Source organism: Suricata suricatta, chromosome 2 (genome assembly GCF_006229205.1).
Source record: "Suricata suricatta isolate VVHF042 chromosome 2, meerkat_22Aug2017_6uvM2_HiC, whole genome shotgun sequence".
In the NCBI taxonomy this organism is placed as follows: domain Eukaryota; kingdom Metazoa; phylum Chordata; class Mammalia; order Carnivora; family Herpestidae; genus Suricata; species Suricata suricatta.
Window position 1 is genome coordinate 32,170,243 of NC_043701.1, and position 15,635 is coordinate 32,185,877.

At 36.5% G+C, this 15,635-nt stretch overlaps 1 protein-coding gene across 6 annotated transcripts in view; it reads right to left on the reverse strand.

Moving 5' to 3' along the window:
- ST7 (suppression of tumorigenicity 7) overlaps positions 1-15,635 on the reverse strand; it is a 198,933-nt gene that overhangs the window by 39,266 nt on the left and 144,032 nt on the right. The window lies entirely within an intron of this gene.

The following is a 15,635-nucleotide window of genomic DNA, read 5'->3' on the forward strand; positions in this document are numbered from 1 at the left end:
GAGAGAAACAGAGAGAGAGAGAGAGAGAGAGAGAGGGAGAGAGAAAGAGAGAGAGTGAGACAAACCAAGAAACAGACTCTTAACTATAGAGAACCAATTGATGGTTACCAGAGGGGAGGCTGGTGGGGGGGCTGGGTTAACAGGTGATGGGGATTAAGGAGTGCACTTGTGATGAGCACTGGGTGATGTACAGAGTGTTGAGTCACTATATTTTACACCTTAAACCAATATAACACTATATGTTAACTAGCTGGAATTTAAACAAAAACTTTAAAAAAAGAATTACATTATAGTAAGAATGAAAAGGAAAGTCCCATAACCAGCCCCATAATAGACAGCCACAGAAGAAAATAAGTTCAGAAAAGAAACAATCGCTAATCCAATAGTAAGTATTTACCACCAATCTCAGCATGAGGAATTTCTCACTGAGGGAAATTTCAATGTCATTGATAAAAAAAATAATAATCATAGAAAATTCCAACAAAGAACTGAAAGGGAAAGAGTTCTTTGTAACCCTGATCTCATAAATTATATTCAAACAAAATTTCACCACCATATACATAGTGTAAAATAATGTGCTTAGGACTAAGAAGAAAAAAGAATGCCAAACATCTATGGATTTGTCTTATTGCTCTTCCAACATCTAAACATTTAACTGATTCCCAGTACAGGAAATCAATCCAAGAATCAAATATCTTGTTTATCAGGGTTCACTTATTAACCCTAAATGGAAGGTAATAAAACTGCAGATAATACACATACTACTTAAAAGTTCAGACTGTTTTTAAAGTTCAGACTTTTTATATAAAAAGTATCCAAATCTTCTTGTTTCTATCCTTCCTAGTATGATCTGTGTTTCTTCTGTGTTAACCTAGCATCTTTCCATGAAGTAGGGACTGATGAAAGGTCCAGGAAAGCAGGTGTAGCTGAAAACAATGGTCATAATTATCTGGAGGTCACAGCACAAGATGAGGCCTCACTTGATAAACTAAAGAAAATCCGTTGTTAAGGATTTAGCTTCTCAATGAGAAAGATCAGATTGTTTTGATGGTTACCTAAACAAGCAAAGTGACATATTCACTCACTTTGAAATGCAGAAAAACATACAACTGAAGTATACCAGCAAAATGCAGGTGCCCAACCAATGATGATCTTTAATCTAGAACCAGGCCTCCTCATGCTCATGAACAGAACATTCACAAGTAGAAAAATGCAATAGAATTTGGCAACATTACAACTACTGTAGCGCATTTTTCCCATAAAATTTTTTTAGTCATACTCCTTCACTATATGTAGTTGGTGGTATATGTGCACAGTCATAATGCTTAAAAAATAAATAACTCAAAATATCCTTTAATCAATATCGAATGGGACGAGGGGGGAAATGTAAATACTCCATTCCTTCCTCACTAGTGAAATGTTGATTCCATTTGTTTTCTTTTTTACTTGAGTAAATTATTTTTACTCTCATTGCTTAACAAAAATTTTTAAAAAATGAAAAATTCCTGCACAGCTTCTTATTTAGATAGTTTCAAAGTTTTTCTTCTAATTCAGTCAAAGAAACTTATCTATTTGGTAATGGCAGTTGTCTCTAAGAAGTGAGAAATCATTCTAAAGAAATTGATCCTAAGTTTCCCTGGTAAAGCATCCTGTTATTCAAATAAGGCTTTCTTTTACAACATATTTTTTAAATGATGCTTATGTCTGACAATAAAAAGCAAAAGCTTTGACATTTTGCCAACCTACAGCAATTCTACTTCTGAGATTTTTTCCTAATAGAAAAAGTAATGTGCATTAAAAATGAGCCTTAAGGATGCTGATGACAACAGTTTCTAATGGTGGAAAACTGGAAACAGCCTAAATGTCCAATCACAAAAGATTAGTTAAGGTATTGTACATCCACAGGGTACAATTCTATGTAGTCATTAATTAATGTGGTGGAAAAGCATTTAATGATCTGGGAAAATGGTGCATTGTTGTACATACATCAGTAAGTAAAATAAGTTTATAAAATTATGATTTCATATGCTTTTAGACAGCATTTATATGTACATGGATAATAAAACTGAAATTATATGTACAAAATATCAACAGTATTTATTTTTGAGTGGTGGGATTATAGGGAATTTTTTTCTGTTTATCTCTATTTCCAAAGCTTCCTGTGGTGTACATGTAAATAAGTGAATTTTTAAGAGATAACAATGCTGTTATATAAAATAATTCTGTTCTACAAATTGTGGAAGCAATTTCATAAGCAAATACGTTGGTGGAACCAGACAGAGACAGCATAGAGAGACAAAGGTAGAACTTACATGAAGTAAAGTCAACCAGGGATCTACTGCATATACTTACATATTTCATGAAAATTAGTGTGATCCTTTGGCAGTGGGCACTGAATAACCACATTTTAATCTAATAACTACCTAACATCTAAATCTGAAACCAGAACTATGCAGTTCTGACTGCAAAACATGAGTTTTGACTCATTTTTAAGAAACACCATGTACACTACCTTAAGAGAAAAGTTTATTACTATGGGTTGCTTACTCACGAGTGCTACCTATTTCATTTCTTTAAAAATAATGCTGAGACATGGTTATTGTCGCCTGTTGTAAGTTTGAAACTTATAGACTCACAGAAAGCTTGAAATAATTATAGGCTCATAGAAAGATGTGGAAATAAATGTGAATGCTTCTGTCAGCCTCACCCAATGGTGACATCTTACATAACTGTAGCATAATATCAAAACCAAGAAACTGACGTTGGTACAGGACTATTAAGGAAATTACAGACCTTGTTCAGGTTTCACCTTTTTTTATATGGATTCAGGTGTGTGTCTAGTTCTATGCAATTTTATCCCGTGGCTAGATTCATCTAACTACCACCATCACCAAAATATACAACTGTTTCAAAGGAATTCTCATGTTACCCCTTTATTTGTACCCTTACCACCCATACCTGTCCCCTGGTGACCACGAATCTGTTCTCTGCCTCTGTAATTCTGTATGTCTGCCATGATTTTATGCTTTTATCATGAGGGAAATGAATAAAATGATAAGGGAAACAGAGTGGCTAATGTAGTGATAAAAACAAGTAGTATCAGAAATTTTGAACAGGAAATAAAAAAATCAGCTGTGTTCCAAAATTGCTTGAATTTATTCAGAAATTTACTCTGAAGAAGAAACTTCAAAATCATTCTAACTACAGTTTTATATGCAGTGCCTGTCATTTTTAAGTGTCATGTACCTACCATTATAACAAAAAGTCCTTCTAGGAATTAGAATCCAGATAGTCTCTTCCCAATGGTGTTGGGAAAACTGGACAGCTACATGCAAAAGAATAAAACTGGACCACTTACACTATACATAAACAGAAACTCAAAAATGGATTAATGACTTAAATGTGAAACCTGAAATCACAGAAATCCTAATAGAGAGCATAGACAGTAATTTCTCAGATATCGACCATAGCAGGGTTTTTCTAGATATGCTTCCTCAGGCAAGAGAAACAAAAGCAAAAATAAACTATTGGGACTACATAAAAATAAAAAGCTCTGTATAGCAAAGGAAACAAAAAAACAAAAACACAACTTCCTGAATGGGAGATAATATTTGTAAATGACATATTAGATAAAGGGTTAACATCCAAAATACGTAAAGAACTTATACAACTCAACAAACAGATACACAAATAATCCAATCAAAAATGGGCAGAAGACATGAACAGATACATCTCTGAAGAAGACATCCAGATGGCCAACAGACATATGAAACAATGCTCAACACCCCAATCATCAGAGAAATGCAAATCACACCTGTTGGAATGGCTAAAACCAAAAACATAAGAAACAAGTGTTGGCAAGGATGTGGTAAAAAAGGAACTCCCTTGCACTGTTGGTGGAAATACAAACTAGTACAGCCACTCTGAAAAACAGTATGAAGTTTCCTTAAAAAGTTTAAAACAGAATTTCCATATGATCTAGTAATTCCACTACTGGGCACTTACCCAAAGAATATGAAAAGACTAATTTGGAAAGATACATGCACTTCTATGTTTATTGCGGCATTATTTGCAATAGCTAAATTTTGGAAGCAACTCAGGTGTCCACTGATAGATGAATAGATAAAGAAGATGTGGTATATACATACCATGGAACATTACTAGCCATAGAAAAGAATAAAATCTTGCCATTTGCAACAAAGGGATGGATCTGGAGAATATAATGCTAAGTGAAATAAGTCAGTCAGAGAAAGACAAATACCATACGATCTCACTCATATGTGGAATTTAAAAAACAAATGAACAAATGAAAAAGACACAACCAAAAAACAAACTCTTAACTATAAAGAACAAACCGATAGTTATCACGGGGCGGGGGGGTGAAAAAAGGGGAAAGGGATTAAGAGTACACTTCCCATGATGAGCACTGAGTAATGTGTAAAATTGTTGAATCACTATATGGTACACTTGAAACTAACACAGCATATTAACTATACTGGAATTAAAATGTTTTTAATAAAAAAAGAATTCAAGAAGGAAATAATGTTAGCTATAAAAATTAATGTTCTTAAAAATGAATATGTTAAGAGAAGTCATCATAATAACAGCTGTGAAGCTTGCCTAGAGATCAACTGGCCCATATTGGAGATGGAGGTTAGAGTGCTCTACTAAGAACGGTTTAAAAAAGAAAGTAGAAAAAAAAAAAAGTAGATGCCATGTAATACATAATATGAGTAAGAGAATAAATAATCTTAGATAATGACATAGGTATTTGCTGTTATAAAAGAAGAAGGAAAATAATAAAAAGAAACTTCAGGAAGAATACAAAAATAAATCCAAACAAACAATTAGAATCCAAGGACATTAAAAAAAAAACAACAAAATAATGAGATATCGCATAATTCCAGAAAGAAGGAATGCTAAATAAATGTTTCTCCCTTAAGCAAAGCTGAACTCCTGGCTTCAGTTTAATTTTTCTTCCACTTCTTGGCCATCTTTTGTTTCATACAAGTCCTTTTCTGAAAGGGAAAGAACTTTCTCCAACTGTCTCAGTATTTCAAAATCAAATTGTCATGAAAGCAGTTCATTAAAATCCACAATTTTCATATAATTGGAACCATAGAGTATGTTCCCTCTCATGTCTGGCTTCTTTCACTCAGCATGATGTTTCTGAGATTCATCCATGTGGGAACATGTATTGGTACTTTATTCTTTTCTATTGCTGAGTAGTAGTTCATTGTGTGGATATACTACAATATGCTTATTCTCTTGCTAATGCCTATTTAGACTGTTTCCCAGGTTTGGCCTATTATGCATAAAGCTGTTGTGACCATTCTTGTGTAATGTTTTCTGAAAAAAAAAAGTGTAAAACTCATTTCTCTTACATTTGTAATTAGAAATGAAATTGCTGAGTCAGAAAATAGATACATATTTAAACTAGTCAACAGTGCTCCAAAGTGGTTGTGTGAAAGTTTGCAAAACTAGTATATGGTGACAGAGATCAGAAAAAAAGGTTACTTGTGGATTGGAGAGCAGTTATTGCCCAGAAGAGGACATGAGGCAACCTTTTGAGATGATGGAAAGTTCTATGATCCTGGGTGGTGATAACACAGGTGTATTAAAAGTAAAAAGTCATCCTGCTCTACACTTCAGGTTTGTGCATGTTACTACATGTAGTTTATACCTCAATAAAAAAGATTTTTATAAAACAAACCTATAATCCTTTGCCATCTGAAGCTGTCTTCTCTTACTTCAGTCTAACTTCCATAACATTTCAGTTGCCTTTTATCGTTCTGCCCCTCCCCCAATTCTCTCTATGAATCCTTATCCAAAACTTACTTACTAGTTTTGCCTTCCATAACATAACAGAATCTGATAATTTCTCAAGTCAGCCTTTCAAATATTAAAATGGTTTAAATGTCTCCTCTACATCTAATCTTTTCCAGAATAAATACTTCTAATTCTTCAACTGATATATTCCTCAGAACTTCTTATTTATTTTTGTTATGGAGCCATGAATGATTTCAAAATATGAGAATTAGAAGTGGAAATAATCCTCTAAATCCCTGAAACCTGACCAGTACAGAGCTCTAGGGAAATGCACAGTGTGAGGAACTACAGCCATAACACCTCTCCGAATAACAGCTAGGATGACCCTGGTGTGGGGCAGCTGGAAGTCCTCATTTGTTCCTATGACTGTGGAGTCAACAAAACCGCCCAGGTTCCATTCAAATTAATTTCAGCCAAAGTCAAATCTTTTCTCTTTTACTTAAGCCATGAAAATTTATGAACCTATAAGCAAGATTTCATATTTGAGTCGATTAAATTTTAAATCTTAAAATGAAATCTAAACCATTAAATCTTAATTACTGCTTTCAGAATATCATTCCAGCCTATTAGTCATCAGTCTGACTCAACCTACCACCCACAGCTTTGTGCCATACAATTCACAGGCATATCTTCCTCCCCACATGATTGTTATCATCATCAAAATTACTGCTAACATTTATCAAAGGCTTATTAAGTGCCAGGCACTGGTGTTAATCACATATAAATATTATCTGCCTAATCCTCAGAGCAACCCTCTGAGATAGGACTTAACTGCTAGCCCTCTGACGCAAAACTTGAGAGACTACTGAATACTGAAAACAAACTGAAGGTTGAAAGGGCGGGGGGAAGAAGTGGTGGTGATGGAGGAGGGCACTTGTGGGGAAGAGCACTGGGTGTTGTATGGAAACTAATTTGACAATAAATTACTTTAAAAAAAACTGCTAGCCCTCTTTTATAGATGGGAAAAGTGAGACAGATAATAGTTAAGAAATATGTATGCCAATATCACATAGTTAAAACAAATATGAGCTGTCCCCAGAGCACATGATTTTGAACTGTTCTATGTTATCTACAAGGTCTGATTTATAAAAATACTGACCATGGCAATACCGAGGAAAGGATCCAGGAATGATATCCTAGAGATCACCCTAAATTTGCAATGGTCTGCCGTGATGTATGTGCAACCAGTTATTAATGTTAATAATAGGTATTATATATGCACTTAAACCATTAAGTCATGCTATTTATTAATGGCTATAATAGATATTATATATACCACTTATAAATCCACTCACACCATTTCTTAAAGATACAATAGGTATTGGGACGCCTGGGTGGCTCAGTTGGCTAAGCGTCTGACTTTGGCTTGGGTCATGATCTCACAGTCCATGAATTCGAGCCCCGCATCAGGCTCTGTGCTGACAGCTTAGAGACTGGAGCCTGCTTCGGATTCTGGGTCTCCCTCTCTCTCTGCCCCTACCCTACTCATGCTCTGTCTCTCTCTGTCTCAAAAATAAATAAATAAACATTAAAGATACAATAGGTCTTATGACTACATTGTTCCATATTACCTAAAAAGGTAGCATTCAAAACATTATAAAATATTTTAATTAACTAGATAGAAATATGTCTATGGCATTCCTCTAATTCAGAAATATGGAAAAAAAACCATATAAATTAATAAGAAACATTTAAATGCTGCTGTATGGACCATAGTTTTACATAGGCTTCAATTTCCTATAGTTAAGAGATCACCAGAAAGCAAATGAAATTAAGTGGTTATAGCTTAAAATTAGAAGCTCTGATAACCCAGGAAATAAAAATTTTATGTACTGGGATTCCCATTTGTTGTTTAAAGATTAAAAACCAAACTGTAATAAACTCTTTTATACTGATTGGTTGAAAAACTTAGCACATCCCTCCCTAAGAGATAAAATTCTGCTTCTATGCAGCATCTGAAACTACCTCACTGGGGCTCTTTGGTGGCTTTCAACGCCCTCATGTCTTAGTGCTTCTAACACTGTGTGTTCATCCCTCAACCACCTCAAGTCAAAAAAAGGCAGAGTATGAATCCTTTGTGCCACTCTCTCCACTTTGAGGCCAGATTGGAGCCCATCCCTGCTGAGATTGCCTCATGGTCACTCTTCAGGGTCTGTACAATTAGGTCTAAAGCTCTGTGAGATCTGGTCCCTACCTAACTTGCCCAAAGCATATTCAGCCATTTGCTGTAGCCTTTCACCATCCACCCTGCTTTGTAGGATACACAAAGTACTCCACACACGCTGGGTCAGTCCCACTTCTGAACCTTTCCATAAGCTCTTTGTCTCTAGTATTTTCACTGTCTGGCTCAACTCCATCGGAGAGGCTTCCCTGGCAGTCTTTACAGCAACTGTTTTCTTACTTCCTTCTCCTACTTACACGGTGAGTTTTAAGAATAAAACTGTGTTTCTTCATCACTTTGTATCTACAACTCATAACAATGTCTAAAACAAAGCTGGTGGTTCTATGTTTGCTAAATGAAATCTTAATACACTAACATCTCAATCACTTGGTATTAGCTCCCTTTGATATGTTAACATTTACACCTAATTTTGCTTCTGGAAGCCAAAAGTGTCAGTACTGATGGGTGTTTACGGAGGGAGTCAGAAACTTGTTATTTCCAATATATGTACTGCATTTATCACTGCTTATGGAGTTTTAACAAAATGGATGAAATGGTACTGGTGCTCTAAATCTAGATGTGTATCTGAAACAGCAGTGGAATTAAAAAGTGGGGCAGGAAGAAAGCAAGAGTACAAGCTGACAAGGTTGAAGGAAAGTAGAAAGCAAACCACACCTCTCTGGCTCCCTAGGACCCTGTATGGGAATGAGACCACTGAAAGAAAAGGTCATCTCAGGGAGAATGACTCTTAAGTTTTCAAAAGTCATACACACTCATTATATCAAACTTGAAATTCAGTGTAATCATCTTTGGAGAAATTTATGTAATTATGAGTAAAACTGTCAATTTGATGTGTCTCAGAAAATCCATGAGACAAAACTTTAGATAGAACAGTTTTTTAAGTGATCATTTTTTGACCTAATTTCCTTTTGTTCATCTACAACAATAATAATCAAGATGTAATTTTAAAAGGATCATTATTGTTCCTAGGCATGAGCTAGGTCAATTGAGGGTCAATTTCATATTTATAATTCTAGAACAATGTCTTCAAGGGTAGCAGCTAGCATAAATAAGTTCCACAGCACCTTACAAATGAGGACACTATGTCATAGTGCATCTCCAAATAACAAGTCAGTCATTCACGACAGCTATTCTGAATGTCTACCTTCATACATGAGTGTCCAGGAAGAGAACATGGGGCTTGCCCTCAAAGGGTTTCTTCCTCTGTACCTCTACAGTAAGTTTCAGAGTCACTGAACATTGATACATCTCACCTCAATTTACTGTGCTTGGTTTTGGTTTTGTTTTTATTTTTACATCTTTCTCCATCAGATTGAAAGCTTCTTGGCAATACAGAGTAGATTATACTCATCTCTGAATCTAGAAGGACCTAAAAATTAGTATCTTCAATAAAAGAATCTGATATAGCCTTTCTGAATAAATTAGAAAAAAACCTAATTATTCTCTATAGCCATTTAAGATTATGGAATATCAAGTATCCCTGGGATACCTGGGTGGCTTAGTCGGTTAAGTGTCCAACTTTGGCTCAGGCAATGATCTCACTGTTTAAGGTTTGAGCTACACGTTGGGCTGCATTCATTCTCTCTCTCTCTCTCTCTCTCTGTCTTTCTCGCTCTCTGCCCCTCCCCCACTTACTCATGCTCTCTCTCTCAAAATAAATAAAACAAGTAAAAAAAAATGTACCTCCTTTCTTGGTCAGGCAACACATTGATATACTGGAAGTTGACATTAATCCAACACATTTGGCCTTGACTGACACTTTTGTAGTCATAAACTGACCAAACAAACAAAAATTAGAAGGAAATAAAAATGCAGTCCACTTTCCTTCCTAACCTATTATGAATGAGATGTATTATTACTATCCCATTATGTGATGCTGTTCTCCATGTGGCTTTCTTCAGTAAAATTTCTCAGTTTACTTTTGTATATGATATAATAGATAGAAATGTAGAATTCTGTCCTTAGATTTTTTTTTTTTGGTTCAAGACAGTGTGAGGTCTCTTTGTCCCACCTTTAAAAAGCCAATTCAAGGTCCCCTTTCAACCAAAGGGAAAAGCTTCACTGAAAAAATAAAAAGGATGGTTATACCAGAACCTCAAAAAGATATGTCACCTGGGAGTTCAATGATTCAATCAGGGAAATACTACATGACCTTAGTAATTTGGGGCAGGGGGAGGGGCAGGCAACACAGACTCAACTACACCCAGAAAAATTCATCTCATGCTATAAAGCCAAACACCAGATGTTATTTGCAACTTTTGGATTGGATTACCCCAGAAGGTCTGTGTTAGATAGCCCTTCTGTGGTTAGTGCCCTGGAGTCCAGCACAGCAGTTTATGGGATGGTAATGGCTGGCTGGGGAGGGATGTTACCTTGGTAAATTACAATAATGAGGCAATAAGGGTTACTAAAGCCAATATAAATTTAGAGGGTTTGTTTGAGTGCCAACTATATGAATTACATATGTACGTATTCATAAAAAGTCTTCCATCATCAGAGACAATAGAAGTTTCTCTTGCATACAGTCTTTATCGAAATAACGTCTATTATTAGAACTCCTGATCATTGCATATAATATGACAGTCAATCATATGCTAACTTCAAAGGGCTAGTCCACTTCACAGATCTACCTCTTGGTTTCCAAGTCAGCAGGGCACCCAGTACAAAGCTATAAAGGGTGATCATTTCTCAGTGATTCATGCTTACCAGCCTGAAGTCATAGCCCATGGTATCAATGCTGATATATATATTTTTCTCCTACGAAGCAGCATTGTGATTCATTTGCCCATCTTTTATATAAGGATGCTCTTGAACATTTGCTTTGGGACCTTGACCTTTTCCATAAGAGCCAGGCTAGGAAAGGGAGCTAGACTGACTAGGCTTACAGTCTGTCACTAGGGACTGACTGCATTTCAAACCTTCTTTCTTGAATACAGTGTAATCTTGTAGTAGATATATATCAGAAGTGTTGTGTCCATGGCATCAACACTCACAACTATATACTTGACTGAAAAGCACTGTTCTGGAGGTCAGGACTGTCTGATGCTCTAAGCCTGACACTGATGGCCTGAATACAGATTTTACTGACTAGTCCTCCTGGCATCTCAAATCCCTCTTATTCTTTCCCATTCCTTAAACATAAATGGAAGATAGCCTCATGAAAAGAGAGAGTATCCAGTGACTACTTCAAAGGAACTGTTATGATAGTTGAGTAGCTTGTGTTAGTTGTAAGGCCTTGGGCAATGAACAACATTTACGAAATTTTTACTTATAACTACATGCTGACTCTGCAAAACAGTATCAGCAAAAAGCTTATTCTCTGAATAGTCTCAACATAAAGTAATTCCCCAGTGCTTTCTTTAGAACCTCTGTTTTCAATCTACTGAGATGAAAGTATTTCTCCCTGTGTTAGAAACATGTCCTGTTCTTAAAAGTATATCCTCTGCACGTGACCAGATGGCAGATAATAATGCCAATTCGGGATGGGCTCGATGGCACCAGTAAAAATAATCTAGATACAGTTGTTGCATTTATATAACATTCATGACTATATAAAAGACCAGTTGTCCCTCACAGGGAAATTTCTGTCCCCAAATTTAGGGCAATCACTAAATGACTTAATGGAGTAAATATCCAAAAGTGCTTGGATTTGTATTTCCATTGGTGCAAATTGCCTCAAGGCTGAAACAATTTGTCTTCTGATCAGTAGTGACATTCCTGGCACTTATTTTTTATCAGCTTTCCAAAAGCTTAAAAATTATTTGTAGATAAAACTAAGCATTTCCATTCTTATCAAATATCTACGTACCTACCTGTCCTATTAGATCCATAATTAATTTTAATAGTAGGCCAAAGCACTGCTTTTTTGGGGGGCACAAGACAGGGCTTTTATTCCCTCATTTTAACTGACATTTTATATATGGTTCTCCTTTTGAACAAAACTGATTGAGAACAGAGGTGAAGTTCAGAAATGGTGATCTTGGCTTTTTATAATAACTAAGAGTTACTGAACACTTAATGTGTACCCCACACTATTCTAAATATTTAACATGGCTTAACTATTTTAATCCTCACAACAAATTCCCAAATGTGTGATCTTGAGCAAGTTACTCAGCCTTTGTAAGCCTTGATTCCATTTCCAGAGAAGGAAACTGAGACTTAGAAGATTAGGTAATTTGCTGAAGTTCACTCAGCTAGTGAAAAGCAGAGCTGGGGCTGGATCCCAGAAGGCTGGCACAAGGCAAGTCCTCTTCACCACCATCCGTGACTGCCTTTGACGTCCCCAGGGAACGCTAACGAGAGACAGACAAAACTAGACACTCCCAAAGGTTGTAACACTCAAGTTCACATTCAGCTGTCCTATAAAATTGTTCTAAAATTGAAATGCACAAGTGATAATGAATAAAAAATGCATGAATTCTTTTCCATATCGCCACCCTAATCTTTGAGACTTACGTTTTCAACATAGGTGGTCTATAAGCTCCTTTCAAAGGCAACCCAAAGCTTGTAACAACTTTCTCAATTGTTCTAAAAGAAGGTTATGATGACTTAATGATCTCAAAAACATTCCTGTGTTTATAGCTAATGTATGACTAAAAAACAGTTGATAAATCTCAAATTAAATGAACACCATACATCATATCCCCTTTGTGACTAAAGAAATTGGGCATAAGGTAATTAAAAATAGAAAGCCATATTTTGAAGAGAATTTCAGGAAGACAAGTAAATAGAGATATATCAGGTTCTTAAAGAATCTTAAAAGACAGTTTAGCATCACTGAAATTCTGCACCACAGCTCCAGTCCACTTAACTCATACCTTTCTACAGGGAGTGAGAGAAGCAGAGCAAGTCATTTCAGCAAGGCTTATGTTTATGAAAAACACATGGGCTCTTAGAGCCAGAGAGACCTGGATTTGAATTCCAGTTCTGCAGTTTTCAAGGAATGTGATCTTGAAAGTTACTTAAACCCACAAGCCTCAGTTTCTGCATCTGCTAAAATGGAATAACTACCCCCTTGCAGGTTATTGAGGGCTATAGGTAATGCGCATAACGTTATGGGTAACATTATTATTTAGTATAGGAACGTGTATAACGAGCTTGGCACGTGGTAAGTCCTCAATAAACTGTAGCTAATAATAACAATAATAAGAATGGTGTTAATAAAAACGATAAAAAAAAATACTGCCAAGAGCAGAGACAGTGGAAGCAAGATGGCTAAGACCACAGGCTTGGAGTCAGATCACCTCAGTTTTTACTCTGAATTTCCTTTCTTCATGGAATTCACATCTTACAGAACAAAGACTGACCTCAGTTTATCTTTTTTCTCACAATGAAACATTTCCATGGCTTTACTTTAACATCCTAGGCTCTGCCTGCGCCTGAACAAGTTACTTAACTTCACCGCAGCTGTAAAATGGGGCTAATAACACTATCTACCTCCTATGTTTCTGGTCAGAATAAATGAATTTATCTGTATAGAGCTTAGACTCGTGTCTGACTGTGGCACAATATAAGAATTCAATAAATGCTAGCTGTTGCTACTGTTATTTTAGTCATTGTGTGAAGGACTCTAAAAGCAGGATCAACCACCTGGATAAAAATTGCCAACTCATAACGTGAGTTAGCAAATTGAAAAAAGAGTATGAAAACTCCTAAGGACAGCAAGACAGCACTTCAGACTACTGGCTGGAATAACATAACATGAGAAGATACCTCAAGGGCAAAATCAAAATTAGACTGCAGATTACAGACTATGATCAATTAACTGGTAATTCTTTGAGGGATCCACATGCTTCACTGCAAACGGAGTTTGTGAATGTCTCTTTTAAAACTCAAAGCCAAAAAAAAATTTTTTTTAAGATGAAGAGCAAAAAGATGGTCCCTTCCTTCTTTGAACGTGTTGGTTTCCCCCTGCGCCTTGCCATATTTCTGAATCCTTTCTCAAAGGTCAGAATAGCAGTATAAACTCCACTGTGTCACTTCCCAATGTACTCTTTAGAAAATTTGGCCACTGAGCAAAAGTAATAAAGAAGGACTGTACCCATTAACCATCTTAGAAACAGCTACCCAAACAGAGCATTCCAATTTGCAAAGATAACATATAATCCTATTGCTCTGGGTGTGGCTCCGTGAACAGGAATGGAGAGGCTGGGATTCAGAGTGCCGTCTCCAGCATCTCAGAGATTCATCTGAACCAGAGCGAAGAACAGAGCGCCCCTAACTGCTGTCTGTACTCCAAGCTCTCTAAAGCACCCACACTTCCTTGTACAGGGCCAGAAAATAAAGCAACAATTCAGTCAACATCCTCTGGGTCTCCCGGAAAAGCAGCAAGGATGAACTTTAAAGAGCCCATTTTACGGTGTCGGGTGCGGAACAAAAGGCATTTTTTTTTTAAAAAGTCTTGTGTGGTTGTGGCTCGTTCTACAAGAACAGTAACTTCAGCAGTCACTTCATTATATTTCTACTGTAAATGACAGAGGCCTGAGCCAAGTCCACACTAGAACACCCTCCAGAATTCAGTCGGGGTTAGGTCATCTGCAGTCTATTGACAACTGCTGAACTCAAAACCCCTAACAAGGCATCTCAGCAACAGTATGTGTCCTGCCACTAATGAGGCTCTTTTTCCATGAATAATGAATAAGAACATCATGTCTGTTGCCAGGTACACAACATAAACAAAGCTCAATACAAGGGCCCTGGTATGGTGAGTTTGTCCATTTGCAACAAAGGAATTTTGCAAAGCGTGAGCCAAGTTTTAGTGGAGGGTGGGACAGGCTGTTGTAACAAGTAATGTGAACATATGTTATCAGAATCTAATAAATCAGCGTTTGGTTGTTGGGAACAGAGGCTGTGCAATGGGATAGATAGAGATGACAGAAAGGTCCTAATGAGTTCATTTCTGTATTTGACAATCGATCTTATAACACAAAGCTGATGATTTCTGTAATGAACTGAGATTGTCATGAAAGAAGCCTTATAAGATTTGAGATATCCAAGACTCTACCAGTTAGATCTTTTTTTTCTTAAGCTTTGGTGTACCAGGTTGAGCATAGGTCAGCATTAGGGATGAGAACTCTGGATCCTTACTATGGCATTGATGGCTACAGGGTAGGATTTGGAAAAGGTGCATGGCCACATGAATCCAGTGCATGTGACTGGGCTCGTTTTATACCAAAAGGCCCTCAATGTATGAGCATTTTGTCTATAAGCTAGTCTTATGGCTTAGATTCCCAAGGTCAGCCAAATAGTGAGATTCCAGCAAATAAACACAGAACAGAAGTGAGCTGACATGAAGGCCAAATAATCTTTATTTTGTTTACTATAAAGTATGCCACAAATACTTTTTTCTCTTTCTAAAATCAATTCCATATTAGGTAGTATATATCTTGTTATACAGGGTGCCTATGTTCACATGGGCCAAGTAATGCCATCATGGACTGAAGGCCTATAGTTTCCATTGATTTGAGCAAGAATTAACAACGAAACAAAACAAAAACAGTCTCCCAACCCAGTCTCCCCAACTGTAGGAGATAACAACTCTAAGCAACTTCAGAGATTCCTTATGAAGAACTGTGTTAAAATAAAATGGCTTATTCTATTTGTTTGATGAGTTCCTGGAAATTTT